Genomic DNA, 15,695 nt, shown 5'->3' on the forward strand with positions numbered 1-15,695 from the left:
ATATCTGATAAAGTGGTAAAACAATACCAAAACTAAATAACTATCTGAAAATATCTATAGTCTGAAATCCTCTAACTGTCTGAACTGAGGATTTGATAGGACATGTCCTAAACTAGCTCTAACTACTAAAATACCTAGTCTAATGAAATAATGAAGTAAATACCATCCTCAAATACTGAAGACTTAGTGCTATCTATTGCTGGCTGAATCTGAACTGCTATGAGAGCTCTAAATCTCGTGTGTTTGAACCTATGGTATAAAACACCATTGTGCGAATGCGTCAGTATGTTTGAATGTAAAGGTATGCAAGTTAGATAGGCTGATATGCAAGGGTTCTATGCATGAACTAAAACTGACTGATATAACATGAACATGAGAATACATGTATGAATATGTAACTGTAAATGAGTTTGTGATAGTACTGAGTACTGAGTTTTGGTTTCTAAGTCTACTAATAATATGAATTTACTAATATCTGAGTTTAATAACACTGATAAATGAGTATACTAGTACTGTACTACTGATGAATGAATAATTACTTCTAACAGTTCTGATTATAAAGAACTGGTCTATTTGACTACATTTGGCAGTCCTGAAACTGAATACTAATAACATGAGTACATGATAACTGATATAACTGAGTTTACTGATAAAATATTACTGATAAATGAATAAAAGTTTCTAATCACTCTGATTATGAAGAACTAATCTGATTGACTTATCTGACATCCTGAAACTGAAGACTAATAACATGAGTTTCATATAACTAATATACTAGTAACTAAGTCATTGTTTCTGACAATGCTGATTCTGATGGAACTAGTTGTTTGTATTGAGCTGAGTCAATGTAGCTGATAGTCCTAGGTCTAAAAAACTATTTGAGTTCTAGTACTGAGACTGAGACTGAGATTGTGGGAAGTAATCATCTAACCAATATGCCCCTTTTCTGTAATAGATTTGGGTTCCAACCTATAATCCTAGTTGGAAGGGTATCAATACCGCACCACTAGTAAAGACACTGAAGAGCTACCCTCATTTGACAGATGCCCTGAATGAGAATGGTGGGGCCCTCATCTAGCAGGTTAAAACGCCTCATCAACCCTCAACTAACAGTTTTGATGTCTCAACCTACGTTGGCTATGTAGTTTTAGAATACAAGGATTGCATCTAAGAATCACACCCTCTATTAGCACATGAGTTCCCACCCTTGGGTTAACTCGGTGTTGAATCCTATTCCCATCTGAATAGACAATTAACTGATTATACTGGACTAAACTAGATCAAGTCTACTAAAATTCCATTGACTGATGTTATAATAGTGAAATATGATAACTAACTGAGAATATTTAGATTACTAAGGTTACTGAGGTTACTGAGATTACTGACGTTACTGAGATTGCTGAGACTACTAAGATTGCTGAGATTACTGAGATTACTAAGATTATTGAGTAGTACTGAACTAATACTAAATTTTACTGAGTCTTCCTAGGTCATGTAACTATCTGAGTTTTGAGATTGACTGAAAGTATTACTAATCATGGAGGGACTGAGATTATCTTGAAAACTAACACTGGCTCTAGGCACACAACCAAATTTTTAGGTACAAGTACCCCCAGGACTCGATAACATGAAACTAACAAGACTTGACACTTCTTTAACACATGACCAATATCCACATTTCATAATATCACAAGTTGGGGATTTCATAAAGCACATGTTATCATAGTCTTCTACATGGATTGGAATACATATAAACATATCGTGACTTCATAAATCAAATCTCATGGCATTTCTTTAAAAATTTATAACACACCCCAATGTCATAGAAGTCATTTGAATCATAACGGTAAGACATGCATTTATCATTTAGGCCACAAATTAAACCATGGTATATGATCTCTATCCTCTTAGACATTTTATCAAACACTTTGCATGCACAACTTAGGGCATAGGCATAATCATCAAACTAATACAACATGATTCTACAATTCCACTCAATTGTATGAACTTCTACCCAAAACCAATGTAGTTTCATCAAAACATGATAAAGATTCCATCTTTGAATTCAACCCACCATAACAACATGAACACAATCAATTCACAACATGAAATTAAAAATAAATAATTTAAAAGAGGATTCTTGATCTTCATGGGTGAATGGAATTCATGAATGAACACATTGCACACCTTAATGGATGATCTTAGATGAGAAAGTTTGAATCTGGGAGCTTGAATGATAGATTGAATGTAAAATCTTGAACTTTTGAATATCTACTGGTGTTTTTGAATCTTGTTCTTGAGATTCTTGGATTATGGAACCAAAGTCTTGTTTTTTCTTGAAGGTATTGTAATGAAGTCTTGAACTTGTTGAATGGGGACTAGGGTTTATTATTGAGGGAGGCTTGGAGAGAAATGATGAGTAAAGGGAAAAATAATTCTCCCTAAGACTTTATTATATGTTATGGATGAGTTTGGGTGATGTAAAGGATCTTTTTGACCTTATAAACGCGAATCGAATAATGCTACTGGCTCTCTCTAAAAAATGGCCATAACTTTTTGCTAGGGTACAGATTTAGGAAAAGTTGGTATCATTGGAAAGATAATTCAATTATCTATAATTTGGTGGGTCTTGAGATGAAAAATGATATGTACATACAAATTTATACACATTTGAAGTAGACCCTATTAGAAGAAAATATGAAATTTTGGATGAATCAAATAATCTTAGCTCAACTTGGCTCTAAATGATTTCTATGAACAATTTTAACCTTATGAGTATTTTACAGACTAGTATAAAGATAATGAAACTTATATCCATATGAAAATCACTTAGATTATGAATTATACATATAGGAATAAAAGTTCATAGACTAGCTCAAAAATGCAGGGTATTATAATAGTTAATGGGTACCGGTCGTACAGTTGAATACCATTTTGGTTTAGGTGTGTTGTACCTTTGATAGTGTTGGGTATAAGGGGGAATCCAAGGGTATGAGTGTTGGGTACCACCTGTATAGGGAGGATTCGAATCGTAAGAGACAGTCGTATCCCTATGATGAGATTTTTGTGCAACTTAAGTGGGGGTAATCTATACATTTATCCACATATTCTAATAAGGTCCCATGACTTATATTGTACTTAATAGGTTATTTGGCCTATTATTATATTCTTAAACACTTAGAAAATACTCTTTAATTCTCTCTAGAGCTTTTGGGGCGAGGAGGCTAGGGTTTTAGGTTAAGGCATTAGTTCATGGCTTGTGTTTGTGGTTTCTCTCCATGAAATTCTCAATTAAGGCATGTTCTCTTCCCCAATTGTTAGTTCCAACTAAAAGCGTGGTTTTATATACTGTTTTCATGGTTTCATTAGTGTATGATGTTAGTTTTTAAAAATTATTTGGGGGTTTTGATTATAAATGCTTGGTTATGGTTTCTCATGATTTTGATTATTATTTTCATTTATTAATAGTGGTTTTGGAAAATTAGTTGCATGGTAATGCTTAATGGTAATTGAAAATGGTTTTGGTTTTTTTATGCCCCCAGGGTGTTTGACAAAATGCTTATGAGAATGTTTTCTTTACAGAATTGTATTTTTAAAAGAACTCTTTCTTGTTTTAAACTTGGTAAAATGAAATCAAATGGTTCAAAGGTTTTTTAAAGGTTAAAGGCTAATACTAATACTTATGAGGTAAATGGGAATCCCCCAAGTGGTTTAATATGTTAAATAGAATAGTACATGGGAATCCCTTAATCCATAAATGGAATTCCCAAACCATGGGAAATATTTTCAAGTTATAGTCAGTATGAAGATACCACTAATAATGACTTTTTTTTAATAATAAAGGTATACTAGTTTAGTTGGTTGGAAAACTATTTTAATCGGGCTTAAAAGGGGTAGGTGTATCAAATCCATGGAAGGTGGAGGTCCTAGGGGCATCGAAACTAGAAACTCATATTTGCCGATGTAAGGCTTGATCCTTAGTGATCATGTGCAAGATGTCACACTTTATATTAGGGGATACACTAGTCATCCCAGGTTCTTTTCCATGGTCGTGAGGCTATACGCACTGGGGCCCTTTCTACTAGGATTTGTCCTAAATTTCCTAACTTACTTGGATTCTACCATAATTAAGTTTTACTTCAGAAAGGATTTTTAGTGGAAAAGGGTTTCTAGTAGGAAAATATCTCCTTCCTATTAGATTTTTATTAGGTTTATTCTTTCTTAGGGGAAGGGTTTTATATCTCTATAAATATAAAATCTCTCTTTTGAAGTCATAACACTAGGATCCATAATGTAGTTGTCATAACACAATAACATCCACAATGTAGTTGTTTAAGAGTTTTGTTTAGGGAGATATTTTCTCTCAGTTAGATTTTATGTTTTTTATCTAGGTTTTTAATGTAGGCCAATTGTCCTAATAACATCAACAATATTTTGTTTTAGTATGTTTTTATGAATCTTATTTATCATCTCAAATAATTTACAACTATTAACTTCCACATGACGCCCTCTAAATTTCATACAAACAAGTAGTATCAGAGCCTATGGTTCAATGATCCGATGGTTAAGACTAAATGAATATTGAGATCAAGTTACAACAAATTTGACGATAATAAAGATTTTTGTCTAGCTACAAATGGAAAAGTGTTTCAAACAAATTTTCAACAACGCTTCTGCTAATCCATGTTTAAAACCATATAAATTTTTAACCCATGCTTATGGGCTCCAACTTTCAACCCCTGCTTATTTTCAATGCTTGGGATGATTTCAACTCATGCATTTATTTTTAATGAATGAGCTCCACTCTTAACCTATGTTCACTTTCAAAGCACAAGTCTCCACTTTCAATCCTTGTTACTTATAACACAAGGCTCCAATAATATAACCCATGCTTTAATTTTTTATGCATAGAGCTCCAATTTTAACCCATATCAATTTTAACCATGGTAAGCAGCAGTGATCTATGAAGATTATGTGAAGAGTAAGATCAAGATTGATTTTTCAGAAAATTCAGGCGAACGAGAGATTTGTTAGGATTTGTCTTCAATTTCCTATGTTACTTAGATTCTACCATAATTGTGTTGTACTTCGAAAAGGATACTTAGTGGAATAGGTTTTATAGTATGAAAATATATACTTCCTATTAGGTTTCTATTAGGTTTATTCTTTCATAAGGGAAGGGTTTTATATCTCTATAAATAGAAGATCTCTCTTCTCAAGTCATAGCACAAAAACATCCACAATGTAGTTTCCATAACATAATAACAACCACAATGTAGTTGTTTAAGAGTTTTATTTAATGAGATATTTTCTCTAAATTAGATTTTATGTTTTTGATTTAGGTTTTTAATATGTAGGCTAATTGGCCAAACCATATCAACAATATTATGTTTTAGTAAGTTTTTTTTAATCTTATTTATCATATCAAATAATTTGCAACTATTAGCGTTCACACGATGCCCTATCAATTTTGAGGCCAACACTTTTAGAAAGGGGATCTGAATCCATATAGACCATGGGTGGTTTATGATGGCAAAGCTACACAATTTAGGTAAAGATTTTAATGACATGCTAAATCCAATTCCCTTTCCCTAAATGGTTATGTATATGTATGGCTATATGTATTATAGATGGTTTTACTTGGTTTTATAAATAGCGTTATTTTATCATTATCCTGATTTCATACTAGCAATAGCTTGCTAACCCATATTTGAGCAGCGATATACCCATGCTATGCAGGATTTGACCATTCTACTCCTCCTGCCTAGCATTTGGATTCGACATCTATATTTGGATTAAAGTGGTGTGCTTTCATCTTTCCAGAAGGCTCCATTTTATGGATGTTATTTCATAGTTTTGTATTACTTATATAATTTGATTTTGGCTATGGTTGGGGGCATTTCTCAACTGAATTTCATTACTCTTTTGGTTATAGGTTTTGTGGTACTACTATGGGTTGGAATGGGTGGGATCGATATTGGTGTCATCCTTAGTATTGGCATTGGTTTTGGGGTTGACATCATTAGACATAATTTTTTATTATTCCATCACATTATATTTTGGGATTAACTATATTATTCCTTGGAACCCATTTGGTTGTGGCTTGGTTTATGGCCGTTGGTTTTGGTAATGGTTTGGTTTGGAACTCAGTTATGGGTTGGATTGGGATGGTTGGACTCCTTTTGGTCTGTCTCGATAATAGACCAATCTAAGAGTTTTGATATGAACAATAACACTATCTTATTATATCTTTAGAATTTATCCAACTCAAGGCAGGTGGCTGAAGGTTAGGTTGGGTAATGGGGGGTAGTCTCCGATCCCTGTCGAACTTGGGACTCCTATTACGACAAGGGCTCAGGTCGGGTCATATCAAGTTTGTATCAAATATTTTGATTCATGGTCAATTGGTAGTCCACAAAGTCGTGTTTAGTAGTGTATCTTTTAAGGGTGTGTAGCACGCCACATTCATAAGTGGGAAGCTACAAGGTATTTAGGAATATTTAACTTTTTTCATATTCTATTCTCAAGATTGGAGTAAAAAGGCAAAAAATCTTCTCTAATCTTTATTTTTTAAATATTTCAAATCATGCCTTGTAGATCTAGAACATAAGGAAATCATTCTATCCCATCGGAGAATGATGTTGGATGGGTACATCTTACACCGAGACTTTGCACTCAATCTCAGGGTCCTATCCCTAATATTTCTGGAGTTTCTTCAGTTACTACTGGCCCTCCTCAGGGAGAGGGGGCTAATGTGGTGTTTTGTTAATTAATTCAAGTTATTGCTTGGTTTGTTGCTGCTCAAGCTGAGCGGGATATATCTTGTGGGTTGTTTGCTAAGGCCACAAGGGTTTGTCAATTCATGAAGATAAGTTCAACTATTAACACTTTGTGAAGGTGGAGAAGTATCCTCATGATTTCTTGTATGAAATGGAAAAGATATTCAGGGTAATGCAGGTTACTAATGTGGAAGGTGTGAAATTTGCATCTTATCAGCTCAAAGAGTTGTATACCAGTGGTATGAAGAATAGGACAGGGATAGAGATGATGTAGAGGAATCAATTTTATGGGAGCCCTTTTCTAATGTCTTCTTGGATTATTTCTTTCCTCATGAGCTGAGGGAGGCAAAGATGGAGTAGTTTGTGAATCTTAAGCCAGAGAGAATGACTGTCAAGGAATATGCTTTGAAATTTCATCAACTATCAAGGTATGCTTCTGATTTGGTGGCTTACATGAGGACAAGGATCAGAAAGTTCACTTCTGGGCTGGACTGGGATTTAAAATTGGAAAGCAGGACTGTTTTGCTGATTAAGGATATGGACATTTTAAGGTTTACTATTTATATGCAATAGGTGGAAAAAGAGAAGAGAGAATCGATAGAGTTTGGAGATAGGCAGGGTAAGAGGAGCAAGTTCTCTGAGCAAAGTGTTACTTAACAGCAAGGAAGTCAAGATAGAGGTAAATGGAAATAGAAGAAATGAGGGAGTTATGGTTCCTTTCTTTTGCTAGTGCTCTTTATACGAGGCAGTCAGGTGATCGGGGTCAGCAGGGTGGTGACAATTTCCAGGCATAGGGTGGCCAATTTTGTGAATGGGGTCCAGTTGGTTTCCTTATTCCCTTCTTGTCAGTTTTGTGGTCATCCTAACTAAGGTTATTATGATAATGGGAGAGACAAATGTTATAGGTGTATCCAATTAGGCCATCTAATCAGTACTTGTCTTGTTAATAAGGTGGCTACAGGAGAGAATAAGGTTCTTGTTACTTTATCCTCTGCTATAACACTTGGTGGTGCCATATCTGCTTCTATTATTGATCCTAGTTCTAGTGTTGGCCGAAATGGGTTGTATACTTTTGTATGTAGATAGAAATCTTAGATCAATACTAGTATGTTGCAATTCTTTTCCCATGACTTGTATTGTCTACTTGATATGGGGTCTACTCTTTCTTATATGACCCCATATGTGGCTATGTGTATTGATTTTGGTCCCAGAGTTCTTTTAGATCATTTTTCTATTTCTACCTAAGTATTTGACTCAGTTATTGCTAAGAGAGTCTATAGAGGGTGTATGGTATCTATTGGTAGAAAGAAGACTTTGGTGATCCTATTTGAATTGAGTATGGTGGATTTTGATGTTATTCTAGGGATGGATTGGTTAGATTCTTGCAATGTGACTTCTATTGTTTGACCCGTAAGATTATCTTTAAGTTCTCTGGTGAATCGGTTATAGAATGGGATGGTGGTTCCAAAGCTCCTAGGAGGTGGTTTATTTATTATCTTTGAGCTTGAAGATTGATCTCTAAAGTTTGTCTCTATTATTTGGTTTGGGATAAAGATTCTAACTTGGAGGGTCCTTCTTTACAGTCAGTTTTGGTGGTTAATAAGTTTCACAAAGTCTTTCCGAATAATCTTCCTATTGTTCCTCCAAATAGGGAAATAGAGTTTTGTATTGATTTTACTCTGGACACTCGTCCAATATCTATTCCTCTATATAAAATGGCTCCGACTAAGTTGAGGGAATTTAAGGATGTAACAACCCAATTTTTTTGTAACCGAAATGCTGCACGGTGCCTATGACCACAAAGGACCACAAGCTAACCCATGACTGATATCAGTAATTGAGCACCGAATATTATACTATAAAAGATATGGAATATAAGTTGTAAGGAAATAAAGTTCAAAACTGTAACATAATTAATAACATAATGTCTGAACGAGGTATACACATACCTAAATCTGAAATAAACTGTCTAATCATGCTATAGTCTGGAAGCCTCTAACATTGAACTGTCTGAATAAGGAGTTGATGAGACATGTTCCTAACTAACTCTATCTACCGAAATAATATAATAATGAAATAGTCATGTCCTCCAATGAAGAGGACTCACCACTGACTCTGACTGCTGAATGATAGAATGCTACTAATTCTCTAGAGATCATGCTTCTGAACCTATGGTATAAGACACCATAGCATAAATGCGTCTGTACGTTTGAATGTACTAGCATGCAAGTGAGGTAGGCTAATATGTAGGGGTTTACATGCATTAATTACAACTGAATAAGTAACTTGTTCATAACTAATAGAGAATACATGCATGAATATGTGAATTATCACTGAGAGCATGAAGAATACTGAACACTGAGTCTGAATGCTGATTTACTAAGTACATAAGTTATAGATAACTGATACTCTGTGTGACTTTTCTGACAGTCCTAATTTTGATGGAACTAGCTGAGTTCCGTACTAAGCTAAGTGACTCTATCTGACAGTCCTTAATATTGTAAAATTATTTGAGTTTTTTAGTGAGCCAAGTGACTATAGCTGAAAGTACTAAATCTAAGACTAAAACTGTGGGAGAATTCTTCTAACTGATATCCCCCAAATATGATAGTATAGCTGAGTTGGGGTATAGTATAGCTGAGTTGGGGTCCAATCTGTAACCCCAATTGGAAGAGTGTCAATACCGCGCCACTAGTAAGGACAAGCCATGAGTGACCCTCATCTGTCAGTGTTAAGATACCTCATCAACCCTTAACTATTAGTGTTGATGTCTCAACCTATGCAGGCTTAATAGTTCTGAAATGCAAGGATTGCTTCTAATGGGTCACACCTTCTACAACCAGTGTGTTCCCTCATTGTTGCGTTCACTCAGTACTGAATCCTACTCCCAACTAAATAAATACTAAACTGATTAAACAGAACTAAACTAGAATAAGTTCACTGTGTTTCATTGACTGACAGAACACTACTGAGATCTGAGAACTAATTAGGATTACTTAGATTACTGAGATTACTGAGATTCCTGGACTAATATAGAATTTACTGAGTTTTCCTGAGTCATATGACTGACTAAATTCTACTGATTATGGCTTGACTGAGGGTATTTTTAAAACTAACACTGGCTTTTGTCATACTGCTAAATTGTTGAGTATTAAATACCCCCAGGACTCGATAGAATGAGTATTAATAGGACATGAAACTTCTTGAACACATGACCACAGTCAACAATTCATAAAATAATCATTGAGGGATTTCATGAGGCACTTGATAATCATAATCTAGTACATGAACATGAATGCATTTAAACGTGTCATAATTTTATCAATCTAACCTCATGTGCATTCCATCAAATACTTATAAGACATAGCATTATCATGGGAATCATGGTGAACATGCGAGTATAGCATAAACTAATCATTTTGATCACCAAAAGGATCATAAAAGGACCATTAGCATTAAGTAGGCATTTTATCAAACACATGGAAGGCATAGCTTTATAGTTAGTCATGAATAAAAAGCTACCACATCATGACTACATTCAATTTATTCAATTGCAAGGACTTCAATCCACATGTTATCATATTATCAAGGAATACAAAAAGATTTCATCTTGGAAAACATACTCAATCAATAACATGGATACAATTTCAATTCATAGCATTAACATAATTATTTAAATTTTAAAATGGTTTCTTGAACTCCAAGGATGAAAGGGATCCTTAGATGAACACATTCCAAACCTTTGTTGGATGATTTCTGAGAATTAATGGATAGAAAATCTTGAGCCTTGTACTTGAATTTTGAAACTAGGGTTTTGTTGTTCTTGAGAAATTCTTAAAGAACGAATTTACTTAGCCAAAAGAGGGCTAAATTTTGTGTTATGAGGGATGGAGGTTGGGGAAAAACACTGAAATGACCCTAAGGACGTGGTGATTTAATGACTAAAAACTGCCCAGTAGAGTTATAGCCAACCCGGCGCGTCGATGGTACCAACGCGATGCCCGACTCTGCACACCATTATCGTGTTGGTTCATTAGAATTTGCCTTGATCTGGGAAAAAACTATCTCTATCGATGCAATTGGCTATGCGGTGTGCCAATATCGCATCGACTCACTGTTTTGGTCGGTCAAACGTGGTGTAAACTAGGTCCAAAAAATCTGTAACTCGCCCAAGAACCCTTATTGACATTCTTGATCATGAATTAACTAAAATATCCACCTTTAAAGGATGTGAAGGATGCTAAATAAGACTTTTAACTTTTAAAGGCTAAAATGGCACTAAGTCTTAATTACTTAGCTAGAACACTCAAAGTCTGGGACCCCTTGGAAAGCCTAAAGGATAGAATTAAGATAGATATTTTGTGGGATCTTACAATATCTCCATCTTAGGAACATTCATCCTCAAATGGGGCTGACTAAGATGGGAGAACTGATAAACTGAGGTGCATAATGAACTTTGCACTGCTGGAACATGATTTCATGATCAACATGACTAATAAGCTGAATTTATCATACTGAACATGAATATCTGATGCATGAATAACTGACTCATCAATGCATGACTGGGATTACTGATAAGCTGAGTTTTCTCATAATTAGAATGCATTTTCTATGCATTAATACATGATTGAACTTACACATGAATGCATGACTGCATAATGCAGTGGAAATTAATATTTTTTCAATAATTTTTGGAGATTCGGATTCCCCATCCCGAGAGCTACAAGAAGAACTCATTATTTTTATGAATAGAGTTTCGGAGTCAAAAGTTCATCCAAAGCTTAAGGTTTAAGGTATGTGGGTTATGAACAAGAACATCCTTTCGGTCTTGTGCCCAAAATTTATATTACTTTACAAAAATATATGACTTTTTATGTTTTATTATGAATTTTAGATAGTACATTATATCTTATACCACTGTTCTAGAAACTATGATATTTTTTTGATGTCTTGATGATAAATTTCATACATTTTGATGTTAATACCATGTTTAAAGATGAATTTTCCAAATTTCCATATAAATTATGCATGTTTATGATATAAAGTACGAATCTTAAAATATTTTGATCATGTATTATTATATGGGTCATGGAACCCTCATTGAGATTGATGTTTTGAGAATTGATATGCTATATGCATCCTCGTCTTGACTATATTGAAACAATTTAGAAAGATTTGACCTTTTGGTCATCATAGAGTTAAAAATCCACTTTATTAAAGAGATTACAAGCTTTATAATTGATTTTCTTATGACATATGAGATTTCTTTATAGTGAATTTTCTTAAGATTTTGAGCTTAGTATTGGGAGTAGTATTTAGGACCAACTTGGGTACATTACTATAGTTTCATACTCCAAAACTACATGCCACCGTAGGTTGAGATATTTATTTCCACTACACGTGGATAACTGAGATAGTGATCACTGAGATAAGATTGTTCTCTTTCAATGGCAAGGGTAGAACAGCTCTAACCTTATGGGGGAAAGTCGTGGGACATTATGGATGCTCACATGGTGTACATGTCAGTTAGAAGAACCTCCTAAAGAGTCATCCCTCATTCTTAGATTAATTTTACTAATTTAAATAAGATTTGATATGCCAATTTATGATGTATTCTATGGTCCAGATTTCACTAAGATCACTTGATATGAGAATAAGAAAAGAATCTTGATATTTAAAATAATTGTAATGGCTCATGATATTCAGATTTTCATGCTTTATTGTTTATTATGCCTGATCCCAGATTTTAGATTTCTTCAAGCTATATGAGCCAATCACAATTGACATGAGTGATTTAAAAAACTTATGATATTACTGTTATATATATATATACATGTTGCATGCACCCCCATATGGTCGGTACTTTTCAATGGTGCTGACCCACATATTCGTATATGGGCTATATTCTCCTTGTAATGTAGGTAAAAGTTGTAGATCATGTACCATATTTAGTCAGTTTGCAGCTTCTGGTCAGCAGGTGTGAGTCCTTTTGATATAAGGGCTTAAGTCAGTTATACTGTTCGAGAAGTATTGTATTTTCTTTATTCAGTCGTATTGAGTTTAGTTAGTTGGGAGTTATGACTCGACTACCTATAATCAGTATTAGTAGAGGCTTCATAAACAGTCAGTAAAAGTTGATGTATTTAGTTTTGATTTTTTTTTTGTAAAAGCAGCGTTGTAATCTTATAAAGTTAAGATTTGTATTGATCAAGTTCATAGAAGTTTTATGTTTTCACCAATTTTATACAGATTTATACAATTTAATCAGTTGCTTATAAGTTATGCCAGTAGAAGGGTTAGCTTGGGGTCACTTGTGACCCTAAGCACCATGTGAAGTCTTGGGACCCGATTTCAGGGCGTTACAAACTTAGTATCAGAGCACATAGTTCAAGTGTCCTAGGGTGTCTGTTTAGTAGAGTTTTGTGGAATGGTACTAAGCCGTCTGTACTTTTGTTTGAGAGGCTACAGGGCATTTAGGAAATGTCTCTATTCTTTCAAGTCTTAAATCATGCTATAGAAAGGTTCTCCAAGAAACTTGTACAGATTCTCATCTTACTTCATTTGGGCCATCTTTGCCTTATTTCCAAGGTATCAGAAATAGTTGAGCTTAATTCTCCATAGATAGTTATGGAATTGTAAGAGAGCTAAAAAATGTATTCAATCAGTACTTTTAAGGTTTGAAAACTGAAGTGCTTTATCAGGCCTATAGAAATCATGCACTAAGACCGAGTCAGATATGCTTTCAAATTTCTCCTCAGAATCTATAATGATAATCTATAGTTCTCTGTCTATGTACTGTTCTTGAGCTAACATGTTTGGCAAGTTCTAATTTCCTCCCCAGATAATGCTCTTATAATTGCTAGCAGAAGTTTCATAAAGTGGCTTAAGAGGAACCTTCTAGTGTGTGATAAGTCCCTTAAATTTAAGTTATACCCTCGTTCTTATGAGTTATTCAATTAAAACAAAGTGAGGTGTATTCTTAGATCATCGAATATCATGTGTCAAGTTTCTATATCTTGTACTATGTAATCTTGTTGTCAAGGTGTTTTTGAAATTCAAAGTCTAGTGAAGCTGTGTGGGGCCTAATTCGATTCACTAGCATAGTTGCTTTGTTATTCATCTAATTTTCTTGTTCAGAACACCAAATCAAATTCTAGTGAAGCCATGTGGGGATCTTTCGATTCACTAGCATAGTTACTTTGTTATTTATCTCATTTTCATGTTCAAATACAAAACCAAAGTCTAGTGAAGCCATGTGAGGCCTATTTTGATTCACTAGCAACTTGTTGTTTATCTTATTGTTCTTGTGATAGTTGAAAGTGTGGGTTTAGAAGTATAGTGACAAGAAAGGTGGTATGGGAGATTTATTTAATACATATACCTAAATTTTTCACTTATGATTGAATTAGTAATGAAGTGATGTACCCTTGTTTGCTAGTTTAGTGAAAGGTAGAGAAGGAGTTATTAGTTAAGGTAGATTGTTATTTGCTTGGGGTAAGGAAAGAGATATTGACAGTATTTGTGGTATTATAAAAGTATAGGTTATTGATGAAAGTATTTGGTGGTTGAGTGAGGTTTCCTTGAGGTTACAGAAAGGAGTTTAGCTAAAATTTATAGATCCATGAAAGAAGTTTAGGTGTATAGAGAGGTAAATAATAATGATGTGTAAAAGGAGGATGCGTTAGTAGATATAAATAAGATAGGCCATATAATTTTTCTCAATTATTATTATTATGAGGATTTAGTGGACTAGTGTTTCTTGATGTCTTATTTTATTGTTTCCAATTGAGAATAGTATATGAGGTTGTGATATTCATCATGGTTAGAACTAGACATGAAGTTTGAATAGTAGATGATGACCTAGGAGGGAATAACGATTGCTTTGTTAGTGATGCTAGTTATATAGAGGTGAACTAATAGGCTTGAAATAGTGAATGCACGAATTTAAGTTTATTGATTTGAGATTAAGTATGATGTTGTACATATGAGGTAGAGGTGTGCCCAAGGTTATATAAGGTTGCATTATTTTCTAAGTTTATTAAGTATTATATGTGGTTAGTAGTACCCTTGAGTTTTAAGTGGAAGAAGCATAGTATTCCAATGTATGAAATTTCCTATCCTGTGATTCATACTTGAGTACATGACTTACAATGAATATCCTAGTGATAGGATAGCTTATGATGCATTAAGCATGTTCATATGAGTCACTTAAGGTAATACATGCTAAGAGTTCTTGAATCCATCAAGTTGTAGTGGTCGATTTTGCAAGGGTCATCTTTGAACGAGTATAACTCGATGTTAATGTGGTATTTTGGCTGATTTAGACCCACCAAATTGTAGAGAATCGAATTAGATTTCTAACGATACCAATTTTCCTTAACCCAATACCCGACCGAAAAGTTATGTCCATTTTTATGAGAGACAGCAAGCATAGGCGATTGGTTAGGCGCCGCCCAACCTAGCTTAGGCAATCACTTAGGCGCCACCTAAGTCAGTTCCAGGTGCCAAAGACACTCCGTTTTGAGTTATTTTAAGGGTAATTAAGTCTTTTAACACTCCTTATACGTCCCTAAACTTAACCCTATGAAATATATAGCTTCCAAACATATTACAACCCTATTATCATCTCAAAGCTCATCACCTAAGAGCACTAAAAGAGAAAAACAACTAGGGTTGCGTAACTAAGCTTGAAGATCTGATTTCAAGGAAATTCCTCTGTCAATCATCAAGAATCTTCCTTCTAAAGTATGCATGAGTTGATTTATGGATCCCTTTCATCCGTTAAGCTCAAAAACCCTCTTTTTCATTATAAAGTATGATTTCTATATTGTTGGGTGTTGATGATCATGTTGTTGATATTGGGTGATTCCCAAGATGGAATCTTTATATGTTTCTTTGAATTTCATGATATCATAT

This window comes from Capsicum annuum, chromosome 6, assembly GCF_002878395.1.
Source record: "Capsicum annuum cultivar UCD-10X-F1 chromosome 6, UCD10Xv1.1, whole genome shotgun sequence".
In the NCBI taxonomy this organism is placed as follows: Eukaryota; Viridiplantae; Streptophyta; class Magnoliopsida; order Solanales; family Solanaceae; genus Capsicum; species Capsicum annuum.